The following is a 21,224-nucleotide window of genomic DNA, read 5'->3' as shown; positions in this document are numbered from 1 at the left end:
ATGCACTAAAAATGTTGGCTCCTCCCACGGCCAAATGCTTTGAATTTGGCCGGGGTTTGAGATGGCCGACATAACTTTCCATTATCGCTGAAAAACAAACCCAGCCATCTCAAACCCGGCAAACTCCACGGCATTTGGCCGGGCTAAACCGTATTATCGAAAAAAAAGATGGCTGGCCATCTTTTTTGATAATACAGTTCCGGCCAGCTGTAGCGCTGCCGCCAACATAGATCGCCGGTGATCTATTTGGCCGGCGATGTTCGATTATGCCCCTCCACAAGACCTAAATTGAATTTAATATGATGGGGATGGAATAGAATTGACTGGGGATGAGTGGGGATGGGGACCAGATTACGCCCCCGTGCACACCTCTACTCTACAACTAACAGAAAGGTAAGGGAAAAAAACATGTGGCATGTATTCATAATGATAGAGATGACAGTCTCGCTCTAAATAGTAGTTTTTAGGAAGCTGGTCCCTGGAACTGAGGAGATTGGCACATCAGCCCAGGATCATTCATAGCACCTTGAAGTCCAGTCATATGACAACATTTACAACATTCTGTAGCAGGGCCGGCCCAACCGGTAAACGGAGTAAGTACCGCAGGGGGGCGCCTGCCTTCAAGGGCGCCGCATCATGGAACCAGAAGCCGGAAGCTCCCAGCCAGGAGCCAGCCCGCTGCCCGACCTCTTCTCCCATCTCCCTCAACAGAGATAAGGGGGGAAGGAGGGAGGTGAAGGGTAGGAGAAAAAGAATGAATGAGAAAGTGGAGCTACAGGCCATGTGGGGGAAGAGGGCCAGAGAGTGAATAAGGCAATGTGGTGGGGGAATAAGAGACCAAGGGAATTATACAGGCTGTGGAGGAAGGGGGGCAAGTATAAGAGGCTGTTGGGGGAAATAGAAGAACTAGAGAAAATGAGGTGAGAATGTTTGAAGGGGTGTAAGGAGGAAGAAGATCAAGTAAAGGGCTGGGGTTAGAAGCACAGGAGAAAGTACAAGCATACTTTATTTTTAATATTTGCCCAAGATCAGAAGAAAGTACTCTCACAAGCCTGTACCTTTTGCACAAAACATAGTATATAGATTTGAAAATGTTGTTTCTCTTCTCTTACCTAAACATACCCTAGGTCAGTGGTTCTCAACCCAAACCATGGGGCACACCTAACTAGTGGGGTTTCCAGGATAACCACAATGACTATGCAGGAGATTTCTATACCAAGGAGGCAGCGCATGCAAATCTATCTTATGCATAGTCATTGTGGATATCCTGAAACCCAACTGACTGGGTGTGCTCTGAGGATTGGGCTAAGAACCACTGTCCTAAGTAATGCCTATTCCCTACCAGGAAAAATTACAATGCATGCATTGGTCATCTCCACATGTACTTTTAACCAGATGAGGGCTGGGCAATTTTGAAAAAGCCAGTTTATGCACATAGATCAGTTTTTTACCCAGGTAAATGGCTTTGGATTATTGATCTCATCATGCTCATTGTTGCCCAATTGCTATCGAGCCCTTCCCTCCCCCTCCAGTGTAGCAGAAGCTTGAATTGGGAATTTGTTTTAATTCACTGGTGTTTCTCCCACTGCTTCCTTTCCAACCTTGAACTTGATGAATCTGCCCTATATGTGATATAAGTCTATAAAACTAAAGGTGTTCTTTTCACTCACACTGTTAAACTGTTTAAAACACCTCATCAATTCATGCTACTGCATGTGTTCACTTCCAGGGTGTGTGTTGCCATCTGTCTACACAGTAAACTGGTGTGCAGTTCACATCAACACATTCTTTTCGAAAGTTTGGAACCATATGCACAAGTGTCTCTGTGATGGCATATGTATCTTAAATTTTAAGAATAATCAATGAAGGACTTGGATAGAGATTATAGTTTTATAAAACTATTCAAAGGTTGCTTTCTGTATAAGTTTGTCAAAACTTGACCAATTTTAATAAAAGTTGGGATATATCACCCTGAATAAATTTGCAAAAAGCCTACACTCATGCCAACCACCTCACCTAAACAACATCACTTTACTACCTGGTTCTTCGACTGTCATGGTGTTTTCTTAAGTGCAAACTGATCAGGCCCTGCAGCTTCCTAACTGGCAATCAGTTCAGCCCGTTTCTCATAATTTCTTCAAACTCTTTTCTGAACACTCTTGAACCAGTCTATGAGAACCCTAACCTTTCTCCGGATAAATTTTTTTAATAAGGATTAGATCCTCCTGACTGAAAAACATGGTAACTATTTATGTTTAAAGCAAAATGGCGATGCCATTTAGGTGAGGTGGCTGGCATGACTGTAGGCTTATTGAAAATTTTATTCAGGATGATATAGTCCAAATTTTATTGAAATTAGTGAAGTTTTATTTATTTAGATTTTGCTCACACCTTTTTCAGTAGTAGCTGAAGGTGAGTTATATTCAGGTACACTGGATATTTATTTGTACCAGGAGGGCTCACAATCTAATGTTGTACCTGAGGCAATGGAGGGTTAGGTGACTTGCCCAAGATCACAAGGAGCAGTAGTGAGATTTGAACTGGGTCACTGCTGGATTACAAGACTAGTGCTCTTACCACTAGGCCACTCCTCCACAGAGTTATGTAGAATACAAGCTTTGTGTAGTATTTTTTTTAACAGTATGTGTGTATGAATATACATCTATATATGTTAGGGCTGCATTTATGAAGCAGGTTCTTAAAACTGTAAGGCTGTTTATAGGTATAGTGCATTCTGCTTTAGATTCTTTAGGGTTTACTGCCACGCTGTAGGCGCGCAAACTTTTTAGCATTTGCTAAAAATAAGCATGCGCTAATGATAAAAACACCCATTATGTGTTGAGTATGGATGGCATCAATGCACACGAATTTAAAAATCACCCTTGCTGTTATTCAAGGGTCCTTTTACTAAGCTGCAAGAAAAAGGGCCCTGTGGTAGTGGTGGGGGGGGGTGATTTTCCCGTGCGCAAGGGCCCTTTTTTTTACTGCATAAGGTAAAATGTTCCTCCCCCAAAATGGCTGCACTGTAAGATAACCCTTACCGCATAGCCATGCAGCAAGGAGCACTTACCGCCACCCACTGAGGTCGTGGTAAGGGCTCCTGCGGTAACTCGGCAGTAACTGGGCAGCATTCAGTGATACCCAATTACCATCGGGTTAGCGCCATGCTATAGAAACAAATTTCCGGAGTGCCAGAAACAGAATGGGCTCCAACAGGAACTACCACCGGCAGCTGCATTGTTCCAGCAGTAGCTCCAGATTAGCGAGTGGTAAGCCCACATTGGGTTTACTGTCGCTTTGAAAAAGACCCCTTCAGTTCTTTCTGCCTTGCGTTTACTGCACTGCTTCATATCTGTGGCTTTTGGTGTCTAGCCTTACAGAAGCAGTTATGAGCAATACTATATAATACCAGATTAATATGTTACAGGGTTAATATGAGTTTCCTAGCCCACTTAAGACTAGGATAGAATATTTCTAAACTAGGACAAGGGAGTACAGATTTTATTGGAGTGGCTCAGGGACATGAATTGATTTTTTTAGGATTTATTTACTGCCTTTTTGAAGGAATTCAATCAAGGCGGTGTACAATAAGAATAGATCAAATATGAGCAATAGACAATTACTGCAGTAAAAATATTCAAAAACAGTACAAAGTATGGCATGGTATACTACCGTGTTTCCCCGAAAATAAGAGTGTCTTATATTAATTTTTGCTCCCAAAGATGCGCTAGGTCTTATTTTCAGGGGATGTCTTATTTTCGGGGAAACACGGTAGTTGTATTTGTGGTCCATGTGTTCCCCTACACTTGACGTTTTATACTCTTGCTAGTAGTATGGGTCTTATTCATGCTGCCTTTTTCAAAAGACCGTTGCATGTAGGTTTTTCTTTTTTAATGTCCAGCAGTCTCTCAAACCAATGTTCAGGCACTTGCCTGCCAGTCAGACGAAGTGGATTCAGCTTTGCTCGCTGTCCCTCGGCATCCTCAGGGCCTAGCTCTTGCACAACAAGCTGTAGTTCTGGCTGTCGTTGTTGTCCCAGTACTCCTCGCCCCCGACCTGGTACCTGATGGCGAAGTGAAGCACGGAGCCTGGCTGCAGCAGGAAGGGCGGCACGGGCAGGCAGAAGGCGAACAGGTCGGTCGCAGCTCCACTGCTCTGCCACACGGCGCGCGCCTCTTGCTGGTGCCGCCACTCGCTCACCATGTAGCGCACCGCCACTGTTTTCTGGAAGGCCACGTTCAGCACGCGCACGGTGCCTGCCACACCCAGGTCCTGGGAGCTCAGCATGCGCTCCAGGCTCACGCGCTGCTGCTGCAGCCTGGCCTGTAAGTCGACGCAGTCGGCGGGTTGCGGGAAGTTGGGCTCCACATAGGGAAGGGCAGCTGTAGGTCGCCGCTGCAGCACAGGGCCGAGTTGATGGCCAGACGGGTGAGGACGTGCAGCGGAACGGATGGGGTCTTCGGCGGCGCTGAACACCTTCACCTGCTTCCAAACAAAAACTTTGCTAGGTCTTACTTTCGGGGGAGGAATTATATTTAGCAATTCAGCAAAACCTCTACTAGGTCTTATTTTCAGTGGATGTCTTATTTTCGGGGAAACACGGTATTTGCAATGTCAACACAATACATAATAGAACATTATGGGTGATAGCGAAGGGTAAAGCAAAGATGTAACATATAGACAGGTAAGAAAGTAGGAAGAGTTAGAAAGTAAGGTGATTGATTCAAAGAAAGTTGCACATGAGGTCAGAGAAATGGTTAAATATTATTTCAGCTAGGGTAGGAATGGATGCAGTTTAAAAAATGTTCAGCTACTTCAGAACTTGCTACATCGCCTCCTCCTTATTCACCTCCCTGCTTGGAGAGAGGTTTGCAAATAATCTGAACCAGCACTGAAATCCCTAATTTAAAGACTTGGTCTGGAGCTGTAAATGAAAAGCAGAGCTCCTGGTTTGTAATGTGCTGTCTGTCTTGCACCTTGTGCATCAACATGGAAATAGCTTCCATCTGTGCTCAGTAGTTAGCAACAGTCTGGCTTCAGAGTATAATGGTCATGTAGAATGTGCCCAACAATGCATGTTGAGTTTTGTTTTTGAGATTTTTTTTGTTGGGGGGGGGGGGGGGGGAGAGGAGGGGATCGGAATTGTATAATTATGAACCTCTGCTCTTATAAAAAGTTAGTCTGGAAACATCTGATGATAGCATCAATGCGCGTCCTTGCTTACTGAGCAAAGAAAAACATGATGGATTTCAAATCTGTGCGGATAAGGAAAAGCTGATGTTTTAATTTAATGCAGATGAGATGAACTGCAGATGCTGAATGTGCACGGTGAGGCCATCTTCTGACGTGTGAACCTTTTCTGGAGTTTAGACAGTAAAGCCAAATGCAAATGTACCAGGACACACTGCAGAGACAGCAAAAGACAGGAAACAAGTGGTTACTAGGGTTTACATAATAGTAATAGTGATAATAATAATAATAAACCAGAAATCAGTTATAAAGGAAGCTCATTTCTTTCCTAAGCATTCTCATATTTACTTCAAGGCAAGCTTTGTTTCTCTAGAAATTTAAAATAGTTTGAAGAGTGGCCTGCAGACGCTTTATTGCAAACAGGCGGGCAGTGAGCAATGCATGGTGAATTTGTATTATGGGTTTCCTGTGTTTGCAGTATTGCAGAGTCCAGGTTCACTGTTTTGTGTACAGATTCTTGGAAGATCTGCAGCTGTATGGGAACTGATATCATTCGCTTTCCCAGGTGTTGCCTTCAGGGAGAAAGGGAGCAAGTTTCAGATACATCAAGCACAGCTACATTTAATTTGGTTTCTTTTTAATTAAGCTGTGAGGCACAATTAACTGAACCAAAAATACTTCTTCAAACTGATGCATTTTGCAGGTTATTTACACCAACGAAAATGTGGCATAAATCCCAGTGTGTAGATTTAGGTGCATTGGGTCATATTCTATAACTACGCGTGTACATTTTGGAATGCACATGAAACACCCATTGCCCCATCCATAACCATGCCCCTTTTTGCCTGCACGCACTAGAATTTACGCACAGTGCATTACAGAATATGCTTAGGGAATTGTGCATATAAGTTGTAATTATTGTCAATTAGTGCTCTTTATTGCTTGATAAATGCTGTTAAAAATGCTGATTGGCTTGGTAAGCCAATTAAGTTACGCACATTGTTACAGGATACGCTTGGATTTCAGTGCGGAATGCTAGGTGCACTACACAGAATCCTAAGATAAGTGCAATATTCTATAATGGCAGTTGTATGTGCAGCTACCAGAATACTAGCATAAATCAGCATTTACATGTCTAACTTTAGGTGCAAGCACTTACGCTAGCTCAATGGCTCTTATAAGTGTTCCTATCTAATTTCCTCCTATTTGTTTTAAAAGCATGTCCATGCAATTTCATTGCGTGTCCCCTGCTCCTTGTATGCATGCATGCACTGTTGCTAAAGAGTGCACAGTCTTTGCACACGGTGTGTTCTTTTAATGAGTGCACGCTATTTCTGCATACCCCCGGATTGTATATAGGTTTATTTATTTGTTACATTTGTATCCCACATTTTCCCACCTTTTTGCAGGCTCAATGTGGCTTACATATAACCGTTAATAGCGTTAGCTGATTCCGGTCTGAACAAATACATGGTATGAATGAATACAAAGTGATATTGTGGTAGATTGAGGTACATGTATGGTAGGTACAATTGGGGGGAACTTAGGGAGGGAAAGGGGGAAGAGTCAGGTAATGTCCGTTATGGTCTTTGGTTACATTGTGTCGCATTGGGCTCCCAAATTTGATTGCAGATCCCAGATGTGTGCGTAAACTAGTTAGTCCATTGGGTGCAAGTATTAATATTAATTGGAGTTAATTAGCACTAATTTGGATTTACGCATGCATCTGCCTACTCACTATTCTATAATGCTGTGTGCCCAAAATGTCTCTAGAAAAGGTGCCTATACACCTGTACTCTATAAGCAGGTAAATGCAGAACTGTCTTTGAGGAGGGTATAAGTCCTATCCAGTGTCCCACTCCACCCCACCAACAGCTCTACCTGTTGCAACCAGTTTCAGAGCTCATTCATAGTATGATCACCCCTTTACCCCCTAACCCCACCCCCAACTGCATCCAACAGAAGGCATAAGAGACCTCTTACATGCTGGTGCCTCTTTGCCTCCTTCATGAGATGGGGAAAACACCAAGGCTGGGAGAGTTTGAGAGAGAGAGAGAGAGAGAGAAAAAAAAAAACCTCAACTGATAATTGTCTCCCTCTTCCCCCCCCCCCCCCCCCCAGGCATTGGCGATCCTTGGTCGGCTGCCACCCAGAGCAGATCGCCGCTGCGCACCCCCCCCCACATTGGGTGCAGCAGCGTCCGTCCCCCCCAGGTGCAGCATGACAGCCCCCCACGGCGCATCGACCCCCCCCCCTGGTGCATCAACATCCCCCCGGTGTATCACCCGAGCCACCCCCCCCCCCCCCGGGTGCATTCTTAACTGCTGGGAGCAGCCGCGCAGCTGTCAGTTCTGTTGATTCCCTGCTCCCTCTGCCCTGGAACAGGAAGTAACCTGTTCTGGGGAAGAGGGAGCAGGAAACCAGCAGAGCCGGCAGCCATGTGGCTGCTTTCTGCACCCCTCCAGCGGCGTGCACCCGGGGCTAACCGCCCCCACCGCCCCGCCCTCGGTATGCCACTGCGTCCGGGTGCTATTCTCTCTCTCCCCTCTCCTTCTCCTACTGGTGGTTGTTTAAGATTCAGGAAACTTTGGGCGCCTTTTACTAAGGAGCGCTCACGTTTTTAGCCCATAGGAATGCATCGGCGTCTCTAATGTTTAGCACGCCCGCAATTTTAGCGCATGACAAAAACACGAGCGTGCCTTAGTAAAAGACCCCCTTGATTGGCACGACAAAAATTATGCAAGTTGCCAAACTAATACATAAAGGGATGCTTTTACTAGGCTGTGTTAAGCTTAATGCAGCAAAAATGGCCTAATGCACTAAAGCATCCCGTGTTAGGTTTTGCATGCGCACACACTAACTGCGCAGTAAATATATTTGGGGAATTTTTTAGGGTGTGTGTCAGAGGTGGAGAGTGGCGGTCCCTGTGCCAACCATTCAGTGCATCTACATTATCGTGTGCAAACTGGTTGGCACATGGATAACATGGGAGTCTTTACCGCCTACAAAACAGGTGGCAGCAAGTACTCCCATGGTAATTTCTAAAAATGGCAATGCACCAGTGGCAATACTAGCATAGGCCATTAATCAAACAAATAGAAGATCAAGGTTTCATGGCCGCCATAAAAATGGCCTTAGCACAATGGGAATGACCAGCGTAAGGGGGCACTACAGCCATTTGTTAAAGCAGCTTAGTAAAAGGACTCCAATGTGAATAAAGAAGAAAAAAAACGCATAATAGTATTAATAACAGTAATTACAATTACAGGATGCTGAATGGTTAATAGTATGGACTATTAGAAAGATCTGGTGCTGTTCAATGTTGTCCCTGGTCACTACATACAGGATTGGTGTCCCTCCTCTATTAAGTAGTGGTACAGACAAAGCCCTCTGTTTCCTGCTTCATCTAATCTTTCCTTTCTAGGCAGCAGCCAAGGGAGATTAGGAGAGTAGGGGTAAGGCAGCATTGGAAAGCAAAGGAGCAAAGAAATACTTTGCTTTCTTACTGTGCCTCTCTCCACCTGTCATTTTCCCAGGGGTTGGTGCAGATAAAAAATATGTTGGTATTAAGCATTGGTTAAAATATAAAATCTGCATGGACATATGCTACTTATTAAAGGCATTGCTTAATCTGTTTACAAACTTCCAGTGATTATGGTTGATTTGGAAAATTAAAAGTCTGGCAACATATTCTTGTAGAATAGGCTTGTTAAATCAAGGAATAGACCGACTCATTCAGAAGCTTCCTAAAACCCCCAGTGAACTGATGTAGAAGGAAGCAGCTTTTTCCAGGTTCCTGGCTACATTCTTTCCCCTCCTCCACTCCCCCTTCCATTGCCTCCACCTCGGAGCAGAAAGGAACAGACGCTTCCATTACAAATTTTGACCTTTCTCACCAGTTGTAACTGCAAAGTCAGCTTCAAATAGTACTACAGAGTCATAAAGTCATGAATATTCATTGCCATACTGAGGGCTTTTTTTTTTCTACCATGCATCAAGATGCTTCTGAATAAGATTAACCCGTCAGCAATCTTCTCTGTATAGTTCAAAGATCTCCATTTTCTTCCTGCTCAAACACCAGCTCTGGGGAGGGAAAAGAGAAATGAAAAACACAGTATAAAATTTCCCTTTGGGTGCAAATGTAATAATTAAAATATTTCACAGCTGCTTTTCATAATTTACAGATTTGAGGTTTAGTTGTTTGCATTCCCCATCTCTTTTTTAGTTCATATTTCTTAATTCAGTTTTTGCATTTTTTAAAATACATTCCACATTTCCATTTTGTTTACTTTTGCCTTTAATGTGATAAAAGCCTGACCTGTTGTCTGTATCAAGCATGGGTGGGTATTAGGGACTGAAGAATGGAATAGGCGTGAAAGAGGTATCAAGATTTCTGCTAAAGCAATTCCATGTATGGAAGCTGCTGCACAGATCAAAAAGCTACTGCTGAAATTCAGAGTAATGGCTTCGCCCTCTAGTGGTTGACAAACAGATAACAATCAGAGATATTAACTCACTACTAAAATAGCATTACAGTTCTCTATTTCTTCACTCTGTTCCACATTTATCTGATCCTATTTATAGGTTTTTCCTGTCAACAAATTTAATACAGCCTGTTTATAATAAAAGTGAAACCACTTGATCTTAAGGTCACTTTCAATCTCCCACACTGTAGTTCTCTGGTCAGTGTATCAAGCTAGTGTTAGCACTAATTTGTGAACTTAGGGTAAGCAGTGCAGAAGCATCTACTTTTCTTTATAAAATATTAGGATAAGTGGCAGGTACCCTAAGGCGGGTGTAAATGTCTACACAAACACTTATCATATGGGGGGGGGGGGGGAATGATAGAATGTATCATCTATGCACATACTTGTGTGCTATGGGTCTGGAAGTGACGTTACTGCCCCAATGTTCTCCCTGCCCCCTGACTTCTTTCCACAACCAGCCATTCAGCATTTCCCTTCATCTTATGCCAGCTGAAATCTGGTGTAAGTCCTGGCACAAATCGGGTGCAGATCTGTGCTATTCTGTAACACTGAGTGTCTCTTTTGTGAATGCTTCTCACCCTCCCATGCCCCCTTTTGAGTAGCACACAATCCAATTTAGGCATTCATTATTACAGAATAGTGTGTAGCCAGATAAGTGCCCAAATCATTATTGCCAATTAAGAGCTTCTAAATTCTAATAATCCAATCTGGCATTCGTGCTCAATTTTGGACACCCAAATTTGGGTGACCTTTATAGAATCTGTGAATTAGTGCACACTCTTTCAAAAGTGCCTTATTTGGAAAAAGAGCAGACTCTTTCCAAATAAGTATACACTCTTTTCCCGATGACATATGTAGGCATGCTTTTCTTGTATGCTTAGTGGTTTGCACATGTTGTGATGAGAAAGGCATGGTCCCGGCACTCCATGGCCTTTTCCCCCACTAGATTCACACATAAGACTGCAGGGGCAGTTGGAGCTCAGGGGAAGGAGAATACCCAGAGTGGAGTCCCCTGGACTAGAAGGGAATTTTCCCTGGCTGCAGTCATCCAGGGGCTGGCAAAGCACACTGAACGGGAAAGTGTTACCCTGTAAGGGCTAGTAGGGAAAAGAGGGACATTTCCTTAAGATGGAGGGGGAAGAAGGGGATTATATGAGGAAATAGTCCACCAAAGATACCCTCTAGGGAGCCGGTTCCCTGTAACCAGCCCCTACGTAAAGGACTTCCCCAGTTTAGAACCAAGGGAGGGAAGGAAGACCTGGGACACTCTCAGGGAGAAGGCATAGGGTTATTCCTTCTGGGTTAGAGCCAAAGTTACAATGTCTGGCCACCAGATGGAGCCCTGGGGATGAAGCCCAGTTCCCTTGGGTAGAAAAATCATATGTAATCTCCCATTGTATGGGGTTTACTGAGTGGTGTGTTTCTTCCCTGGAGTCACTGGGGAAACGTGTGGAATGTCCCTGAGTTAGAGGGAAGCCCAGTCCAAGGGAAGTATGTCATGCAATGAGTTGCAGAAAGAAATGGTTCTAGTTTATGATTGACAGTTAAGGTGGAGTTTGAAGGTGATGAAAGTGCCTGCATGTGGAAGCACGTGGTCTTTGGTTGCCTTCACCCCCACCAGAACCCAGAGAGGAGAAGGGGTATCCTGGAAAGGCAGAATAAATTAAAGCTGAAATAAAGAGGAGTTCCTGCTCCTAAAAGCAGTAACTGTGAGGGTGAAAAGAGTCCGGGTGGGTAAGAGGAACACAGCCTGGGAGCAGGAGTTGGAGCAGGGGAATCCTGTTCAAAGCCAGGACAGGTACATCTGAGAGGTACATCGCTGGAAAGAAGACAGACAGGGAGATCTGATCCTGAGGGAAACAGCAGTTGAGCAAAGACATTAGGAGTAGCCTTGAATTATAAAGCCTAAAGGGGTGGGTGATGAACAGGAGGAGTGTATATTTTGTACATAGCATGAGTTACCATCTGAAGTTGTTTGAACAGTGAATAAGACTGTATCAAATAGTATTGGCTAGATTGGAACAAAAACCTCTTAAACCAAATGCTGTCCGTACATACAGAGTTTGAAGTTTGGATTTCTACCGTTACAGAGTTTAATAAAGTTTTGCATAAAATTATAATTCCTTGTAGTGATGAGCATTCCTCTGGGAGAGTGAACAAAGAATATGTTCCTGGGCTGCTAAAGGATACTCAAGAATAAGCCCAGCTTAATATCCTATGGTCTTCCAGATCTTTATCCGGCCCCGGTTTGCACCCAAGCTTGAATCATAAGGACTGAATGAAGTGTGAGGAGTGAGTTGGTAAGGAAAGGTGAAAGTTCTGTTTGTGGCCTGGGTTAAGAGAACTGAGCTGGTCGGGTGGACCTGGGTTAACCAAATTGGCACCTGTAACGTGGGGCGATGGGATTTAAGCTGGAGAGACTTTCTTTTGATCAAAGATTCCAAATTTAATTTTCTGGTGCTGGAGAAGTGTGGCGTGGGTGATATAAAGCCCAAAGAGACTGTAGATATAGACCTGGGACTTACAAAATATTGTCCATATTGGAGAAATACTACTTGATTGAGAACTGTGCATTTGAAACTTTCCTTCCTAGAAAGAACCATGCAAGCTGGCTACACTAACGGCCAGGTGGACCTGAGAGATAACATCTGAACTGTGAGTACCTGGGGAAAGTGGCGGAAAGATCCAAGGGAACATCATGGACGTTGTTCCCACTCTTGCAGCAGGGGGATGGAAAAAAGCGTGCCAAATCATAAACCACTGCATAGAATACTGGGGACAAGTTTCCATTGGATGTTTAGCTCACCTGACGTCTCATCCAGCGCTTGAGGGCGGAGGTCAAGCACGTGGACCCATGGTGTTGCTCGCAGGGAGAAAAATCAGAAAAGAGCACATAGTTTGTGTAAAGGAGTTGGTTTGTGTTGGTTTGTGACACCTACCAGAGTGATCCGACTCTGGTGCAGTTGTGCTACCAAGCATGTAGTACAGGGTTCTACAAGAGAGAGGAGAGTATGGTGACTCCTGCTGTGAAGGATCTGGCTCCAAGGGAGATTGAGAAGGAGAAACCCACCTGAAAAGACTGGAGCTACATCTGGACAAGGATCTGGGAGTGAAGAGAGATGAAACCCACTGTTGCAAAATCCTTAAGGGAAGGTCCCAAGAGAATGGAGGTGGCTGGATCGGATCCACCAAAACCAGTGAGCCTGCACACCAGCTCAGGACTGGCCCAGCCACAGCGGAGGTGCCTGTTAAGAAGTGGGGGAGTGAAGGTGAGGAGGAGTTGAGCTCCAGCATCCCCCCAGACCTCGTCCCAGTTGACCAGTAGTCTGGAGCCTTTGATCGCAGGGATGTGAGGACATGGATGGAGATGGAGAGTGGTGGAGAAAGAGATGGTGCTGTCCCAAGAGAAGGGTGTCACTGGGACCCAAGAAGGCAGAGCCAATATCAGAAGCCTTCCGGGGACTCCGGGAGAGGCCACAGAGCAGTGGGGCAACTCCACATGAAAGGAAGGACTGTATCATGTAGAAGGTGCCAAAGGATCTGGAGATGGGTTAGAATATCTCTGACCACAGGGGAAGTAGAAGTGAACATCCCCATGCTCTTGGCCACTGACTAGGTAGTAAACAGCCCAGAAATGGACCATTTGCTCTGGAGGATCTGGATTCAAACAGGTATGGTTGTAGAGGGAGTGTTGCCTGCTCTGATACCCAAGGATTTGGAGTGCTACTGACTGGGAGATCCAGTGCCTGCTGAACTGTTGGAGGAGCCCTGGATTGAGCCAGGGAGAGCCAGTGATGAATGTCTGCCTAAGGTAAGCCTAGTTGACTGGTACCTTAAAAAGCTGGTATGGGACATGTGGGGCTTGCATTACCCTTATGTGTCATTGACTGTCATATGCCTGGTGGATGTTCAGTGGGAGGTAAGGATCCAAGCTGAGATCTTTAGGAAGATAAGACCTGATCCCAGCTACCCCCATCAAGATGGAGGACCCTCATATGAGAAGCCATAATGACTTCCAGTACAGAGACTGGACTGTGGGACGCTCCATTTGAATTCATCACATGGAGGTGGTAGATTCTTACTACCAGGCACAGTTCCACGAGGTAGACAGATTCATCCATGGGGGAGTACTGGTTCGCAAATCCGATCCTATGTGGTATGGCTGAGAGGGATAGCTGGACAATCTCCAAGGAGAAAAGTGTATTTTCAGTCCTGGCTGGTTAAATAGCATTGAATATTGGGCAGAATGTTATTAAATGGTATTCAGAAAAAAACAGGACTCCTTGCATAGTTTCAAAATACTTTGCAATTGTTTAAACTTTTAGGGGTTCTTTTACCATACTGTGGTAAAGAGTAGCCTTAATGTGTCCTTACATAGGTCATTCCCGTGCACTAAGGTAATTTTTACCACTGTGGTAAAATGGGGTAAAATGGCCAATTTTTCAATTTTTCTTTATGTTTCAACTTTTTTTTATTGATGGCATGTTATGCAACAGATGGATATCACAAAACATACATACAATGCAAATCAAATCAACCAAGAGATCAGAAACATAGGATGAAATGTCATCAAACTTTTACATTTACCCCCACTGCTCCAAATATATGCTATTCAATATATAGCCATCGCTATCCTCTATAAAGCCCCAACTCTCCCCACCCCCTTTTACGAATGATTATCCTAATAACTGATGTTACAAAAAGTTAGGAACAGCGTAATTGGTTTACAACTTATCAGTATTCTCATCATCAGTTTCCTAACATAACCCCCCCCCCACCCTCCCCCCACCTTAAACCTCCCCCCTTCAGGATTGACTCTTATAGCCCAAGAGCTAGAACTTTCTGCTTAGCTCCCAACACATATTCCCTCCTTCCATACTCCACTCATTCTCACTAACTTATCCCAGTGCATTCAAGACCTGACTCTGTGTTCAATTTTTCTTTAATAATGGCCACACGCTAATTTTCCCATTGGCATGTGGTCATTAGCGCTACTGCCACCTATTTTGTAGCTGGTAAAGCGCTCACGTGCTAAGCACACTTTAATCAGCGCAGGGCAATGTAGCTGCACTAACCAACTAGTACAGAGCATGCCCACTCTTCATCTCTAGACCTGCCCCAGCACTAAAAGTACATTTTATTTGCACCAATCCCAAAGTTACCTTGGGATGCCTGAGCGTGCCCCACAGTAAGGTATCTTTAGCTGTGGTAAGCACACACTAGTGCTTACCGCAGCTTAGTAAAAGGATCCCTTAGTATGACCTTTGAAAATACATTAATATAATAGTTTTTTTTTCTTGGGTAATTCCTAATTTATGTTCAAAGTGTTCTCCTTCAACCTTGACACATTCACGAAGTCTTCGATACCACTGATTGAATGCCATTTTGCTAAAACAGATCTTAATGGTTATTTCCTGAATGACATCATTATGAAACAGGGATCATCCAGTTTTTACAGAATCTTGCAGTGGCACCTGATTATAATAGTAAAGATTTTTTAATACTACTACATTTGTTTTTGGGTTATTTGGAAAAATGCAGGAGTCCCATTTTAGTTTTGTGTTTAAGGTGATCAGTTGGAAGTTACAGTTGAGTTTAAGAGGGTTCCCATTGCCCCCCCCCCCCCCCCAGACTCTTCTGTTCTGTTTCCTTGCAGAGTGACACCATGGCAAGCCAATGACCCTATAGAACAACCTTCTTTGGGAGCAATTCTATACAGGGCTGCTAGATGGTAGGTGCCAAAAATGTGAGCACTAACCTAATATTCTATGAGGGTGAATTTGCTGTTATGGAATATTAAGCACCAGAAAAGAGAGAGGAATAAAAGCTAAATTCTCTGCAGCTGAGAATTTATATGAATGCGGATGGTTGAATATCACAGCTGAGACTTACCCCAAACCTCCGTGTTAGCTAATTAAGGATAAAGGGCTAGATTCTGTATATGGCGCATGAAAAAACCACACGGAAAAAAATTACGCCTAGGCATAGTCTCCAAAGTATGCTTAAATTTTATAGAATAGACAAATTTCTATGTAGTATATAGAATACTCCAAGCGACTCGCCACATGACTAAATTTGGTCGCATCCATTTAGGCCATATTTTACTTGGTATAAATCCCGACACCTAAATTAGACGCAGATTGGGTGTATTCTATAATAATGCACATATATTTTAAAAATGCAATGCCCCGCCCATGTCCCTGCCCCCTTTTCAACTATTGACTTAGAATTTAGGCGCAGCCAAACAGAGAAGGATACAAAGTACAAAGCAAACTTTGTATCCCTATCTGTTTTGCTATGGAATATTAAGCAGAAGTCGGCAATGCTCAATTTGCAGCAGTGGATAAGAAAGCAAATAGAATGTTAAGAATTATTAGGGAAGGAATGGAAAACAAAACTGAAAATGTTATAATGCCTTTGTATTGTGCCATGGTGCGACCACACCTCAAATACTGTGTGCAGTTCTGGTCACCGCATCTTAAAAAAGATACAATGGAGTTAGAAAAGGTACAGAGAAGGGCGACAAAAATGATAAAGGGGATGGGATGACTTCCCTTTGAGGAAAGGCTAAAGCAGCTAGGGCTCTTCAGCTTGGAGAAAAGATGGCTGAGGGGAGATACGATAGAGGTCTGTAAAATAATGAGTGGAGTGGAACAGGTAGATGTGAATCACTTGTTTACTCCTTCCAAAAATACTAGGACTAGGGGGCTCACAATGAAACTACTAAGTAGTAAATTTAAAACAGAGAAAATATTTCTTCATTCAGCAAGTAATTAAACTTTGGAATTCGTTGCCAGAGAATGTGGTAAAATCAGTTCACTTAGCAGGGTTTAAAAAAAGGTTTGGATAATTTCCTAAAAGAAAAGTCCATAAGTCATTATGAAGATGGACTCAGGAAAATCCTCTGCATATTCTAGGATAAGCAACATAAAATCTGTTGTGCTGTTTTGGGATCTTGCCAGGTACTTGTGACCTGGATTGGCCACTGTTGAAAACAGGATACCGGACTTGATGGACCTTCAGTCTGTCCCAGTATGGCAATGCTTATGTTCTTATGACATGCCTATTTCTAGGCGTGATGACTTATGTGTGCTCTGTAGCAGCAACACATGTTCACAACAAAATATTGCAGTTGTGCACAAAGTGAAGGTATTCTCTAAAGCACAGGTTCTCAACCCAGTCCTGGGGACATACCAAGCCAGTCAGGTTTTCAGGATATCTGTAATGAATATGCATAAGAAACATTTCCATGCACTACCTCCATTCTATTCAAATCTCTCCCATTTATATTCATTGTGGGTATCCTGAAAACCTGACTGTCTAGGTGTGTCCTGAAGACTGGGTTAAAACCTGCACATTGCAACATCAATGGCCTTATGGTCAGAATACTAAAAGGAGAATGCAGAAGGAAGCTGTACTTTCCAGAAACTTCAGCTAAGATTTTGGAAAAATTGGTCTTCTACCAACTGCAGGACTTTTTAGAACAGAACCCTTCGCTGACTGCTGAAACCATTGTTACCACCAGATAAGTTGCTACTATTCTCTGTTGTTTACCTTCTCTTATTAGTGTCTGTTGGCATTTTCTTCCCTCTTGATGGACCCCTATTTCTGTCCTATATTGAATGGAATTGTTTTCTGCTCTGATCATTTATTATAGATTTAAGATGTAAATCGCTCTGATGATCTGTTCCCTGAATAGTAAATCAAGCACTTAGGGGCCCTTTTACTAGGCCTCGTAGGCACGTTTGTGCGTCCTACGCACGTCAATTTGGAGTTACCACCTGGCTACTGCGTGGCCTGGGCGGTAATTTCATTTTTTACACATGTCTGCTACACGTGCTGCAAAATATTTTTTATTTTCCTTCGCGCAGCAAAAACTGGATGGTAATCGTCACTCTACATGTGTAGGTGATTACCGCACGGTTACCGCGTGAGACCTTATCGCTAAGTCAATGGGTGGTGGTAAGGTCTCAGACCCAAAATGGATGCGTGCCAATTTTTATTTTGCTGCACATCCATTTTCGGCAAAAAATGTAAAAAGGTCTTTTTTACAGGCATGCTGAAAAATGGATCTGTGAGCGCCCAAAACATGCACCTACACTAGCGTAGCCTATTTTTCAGGGCAACTTAGTAAAAGGGCCCCTTAATAAACTTGAAAGCCCTGATCTAAAGGGTGCTCCAAAATATTCAGAAACTCCATGGCCTGCCAATACCCTGCCCATGCATACACCCCCTTGGCAGAAAGTATGCTATAGAAATAGAATTGACTCATAACCCATGTGGGTAACTGTAACGTTTTGCCTATTAGTGATAGTTAAATCCAATTATTGATATTTATCACCAATTATGCACCGATTAAGGACCAATTAAATACATAAGTTGAAGTATTCTGTAAGTATGTGTGCCATTACGAGCATAACTGTGCATGCGATTTATTGAATGATGGGGCTAGTTTGTAGAACAGATAGAATGCAGCTTTGATCTTAAAATGATTGTTGCAGAAAATTCCTGTCATGTAGAGAGATGTAAAAGACACAGTGATGTGAATACCAAGGATCCTGTCATCGAGATAAGGACCTGTTATTGAAATGCATATTTTTTTTCAATGAGAATCCTCTATAAGTAGGTAAAACATAACAAACACATTATACTACTACTATTAACTGCTTTTAAAATACACTTGGGAACTCATAGAGTTAATGCATTTTTTTTCTTCATAAATGCTTTATCTTCTCTGGATTCATTCATTTTAGCTAGCTAATAATATTAAATGGATTTATAAAGATAGGACTGTTAAAGTTGATTCACCATTATTTTGTTAGCATGTACATTGCAGTAGCAGAAATTTTTCTAATTGAATTTCAGGTGTTTATTGCAATTTATTACCCAGTTTTTTTTTAAAGAATATAACCCTAAGTGGTATACAGCATATTAAATAACAATGGGCCCTGTTTACTAGGGGTACGAGTGTTTTTAGTACAAGCTAAATGCTAGAGACACACATAGGAATATATGGGTATTTTTAGCGTTTAGTACACGCTAACTAAAAACACTAGTGCACCCTTAACACGGCATAGTAAACAGGGCCCAACTATTTTTAACACGTTTTATTAATTTTTATTTCCTATATTCTATCCTATATTCTAGGCGGTTTACAAAATAACAGTCATAACATTATAAAAACAATCTCAATCGCACAAAAACTAAAATAACAGATTCAAATCTATAATTAAAATAAATCATCCAGAAAAGGCCTGAGTGAAGAAATAGGCCTTGAGTAACTTCCTGAACTGTAAATAATTCTCCACCTTTCATTCCAGAGTCGAGATCCTTCAATATAAAAGATTATGGACCTGATATCATCCAATCTAACCTGTTTGTAAGAAGGAACTAATAGCAATAATTTATCAGCAGATCTAAGAGGACATGGTGGACAGTAAATTCTCAATACAGTAGCTATAGGAATAGGAACATCACCCTTTACAACTCTATAAATCAAACTCAATGCTTTAAACTATATTCTCCATTTCCCCAGTAGCCAATGTAAATCATGCAATACTAGAGAAATGTGATGCAATCTAGAAACGCAAGAAAGAAGTCACGCTGATTAATTCCGTACCATCTACAAAGGTTTAATCAAGTATAAAGGCAAGCCTAAAAATAGCAAATTGCAATAATCAAATAAGGGTGTCACAAGAGATTGTACCACTGTCCTAAAATTTGTCTTCGACAAAAAATTCTTCAACCTACGCAGTATTCCCAATTTATAAAAAATCTTCTTCACTAACATTTTAATGTGACACTGGAAAGACAAGGATGAATCTAATATAACCCCCAAATACTTATTCTCATGCAGAACTGGAATATTGTCCTGACCCATTGTAAATTCTAAAGGAAAATCCAAAAAAGAAGAGTAGGACAAAGTCAAGACTATTGGCATTCATCCAAGAATTAACAGTTTGCAAGCAAAGCTGTATAAAATCCAAGATTTTTCTACAGATCCCAAATTGGGTATAACATTTTGAATATCATCCATATAGCTTTTATAAGATTGGCCTAATCCTGCCAACAACTTACCAAGAGGAAGCATATAAATATTAAGAAGTAGTGGGGATATGGTGGAGCCTTGAGGTACCCAGAGACCTCTTTAATCCAAGCTGATACATCTTGCTCCACCTCTACTTGGAAATATCTATCACTTAAAAATGACCTAGACCATATCAAAACTTGCCCCTGTATACCCAATGATTTCAGGTAAATATTACATCAACACTTTGTATTAAGACATTTCAAATAAAACAAATTCAGTCCTACAATATTTTTATCACAGTGTTAAATCAACATTTCCCTTCACAGGTTTCTTTTACTAACACAAATAACAGGTATCATTTTCAAATACTAATCCTATGTCTGTAAACCTTCTATTTAAGCACACTTTCTCTTTATAGAGGCAGTTCTGGAACATTAAGGTAAGGATGCAAATTACCATTACAGTAATCTTTCTCTCAAATTGTATAAATAAAATAAAATAAAATGTGCACTAATTGTATGTTTCTCTATTTCCTTCTTATCTCAGTCTAAGAAAATAAAATAAATTCATTCATTGTTCTCTGGATTTTGATTGAAGATTTGTAGCAGACCCTTGATACCTACTACCTATGCTAAAATAAAATGGAGAAAAGTTAGCACTCCCTGTGTGTATATTCAGCGTACCTCATTCACAGGTTATATTTTTCTATGAAGTCTATCAGAGGTGCATTCAAATCACAAGGGGGGGTGTCAGGGGCATGTTGAGGGCAGGATCTGGGCATTCCTAACACTTGGATATTTTTCTGCCATAATGAAACAAAACGAAAGCATCTACAGCTATAAGTTGAACATTTTGGTCTACACCTGTTTTATTACATAAAAGCCACAAAAAGTACCCTAATTAACCAGATGACCATTGGAGGGAATCAGGGATGACATTCCCTTACTCCCCAGTGGTCACTAACCCCTTCCCACGCCCACCCCCAAAATGTGATTAAAAACATCACTTACCAGCCTCTATGGCAGCCTCGGATGTTATACTCAGGTCTATTACAGCAGCATGCAAGTCTCTGGAGTAGTCTTGTGGTGGGTGCAGTGCACTACAGGTGGACCAAGGCCCATACCTCCCCTACACTTGTGGTGGAAACAGTGAGGCCTTCAAAACTGACCAGAAACCCACTGTACCCACATATAGGTGCCCTCTTTACCTATAAGGGCTATTGTAGTGGTGTACAGTTGGGGGTAGTGGGTTTGGGGGTGGGGTTGGTGGCTCAGCAGACAAGGTAAAGGAGCAATGATGAGATGTGTACCTGGGAGCATTTATTTAAAGTTCACTAAAGTGCTCCTTTGGGTGCCCCACTGCTCTCCTGGGATGTTTGCGTAGACAGTCTACTAAGAATTATGGCTCCTCCTACATCCCAATGGTTTGATTTTGTACATTTTTCACTTGGACTTTTTTTTTTTTTTTAAATAGTCCAAAAAGGTAAATGCACAGAGCACAGAAACATCTAGCAAATA

General features: G+C 42.4%; 1 pseudogene; it reads right to left on the bottom strand.

Annotated features, from left to right (window-relative positions):
- Positions 1 to 3,939: 3,939 nt before the first annotated feature.
- The window catches only part of LOC115474991, a 39,537-nt pseudogene continuing 22,252 nt past the window's right edge, over positions 3,940 to 21,224 (bottom strand).

The sequence above is a fragment of the Microcaecilia unicolor genome, chromosome 7 (assembly GCF_901765095.1).
Source record: "Microcaecilia unicolor chromosome 7, aMicUni1.1, whole genome shotgun sequence".
Lineage (NCBI taxonomy): Eukaryota > Metazoa > Chordata > Amphibia > Gymnophiona > Siphonopidae > Microcaecilia > Microcaecilia unicolor.
This window is presented reverse-complemented; position numbering and strand designations above follow the sequence as displayed.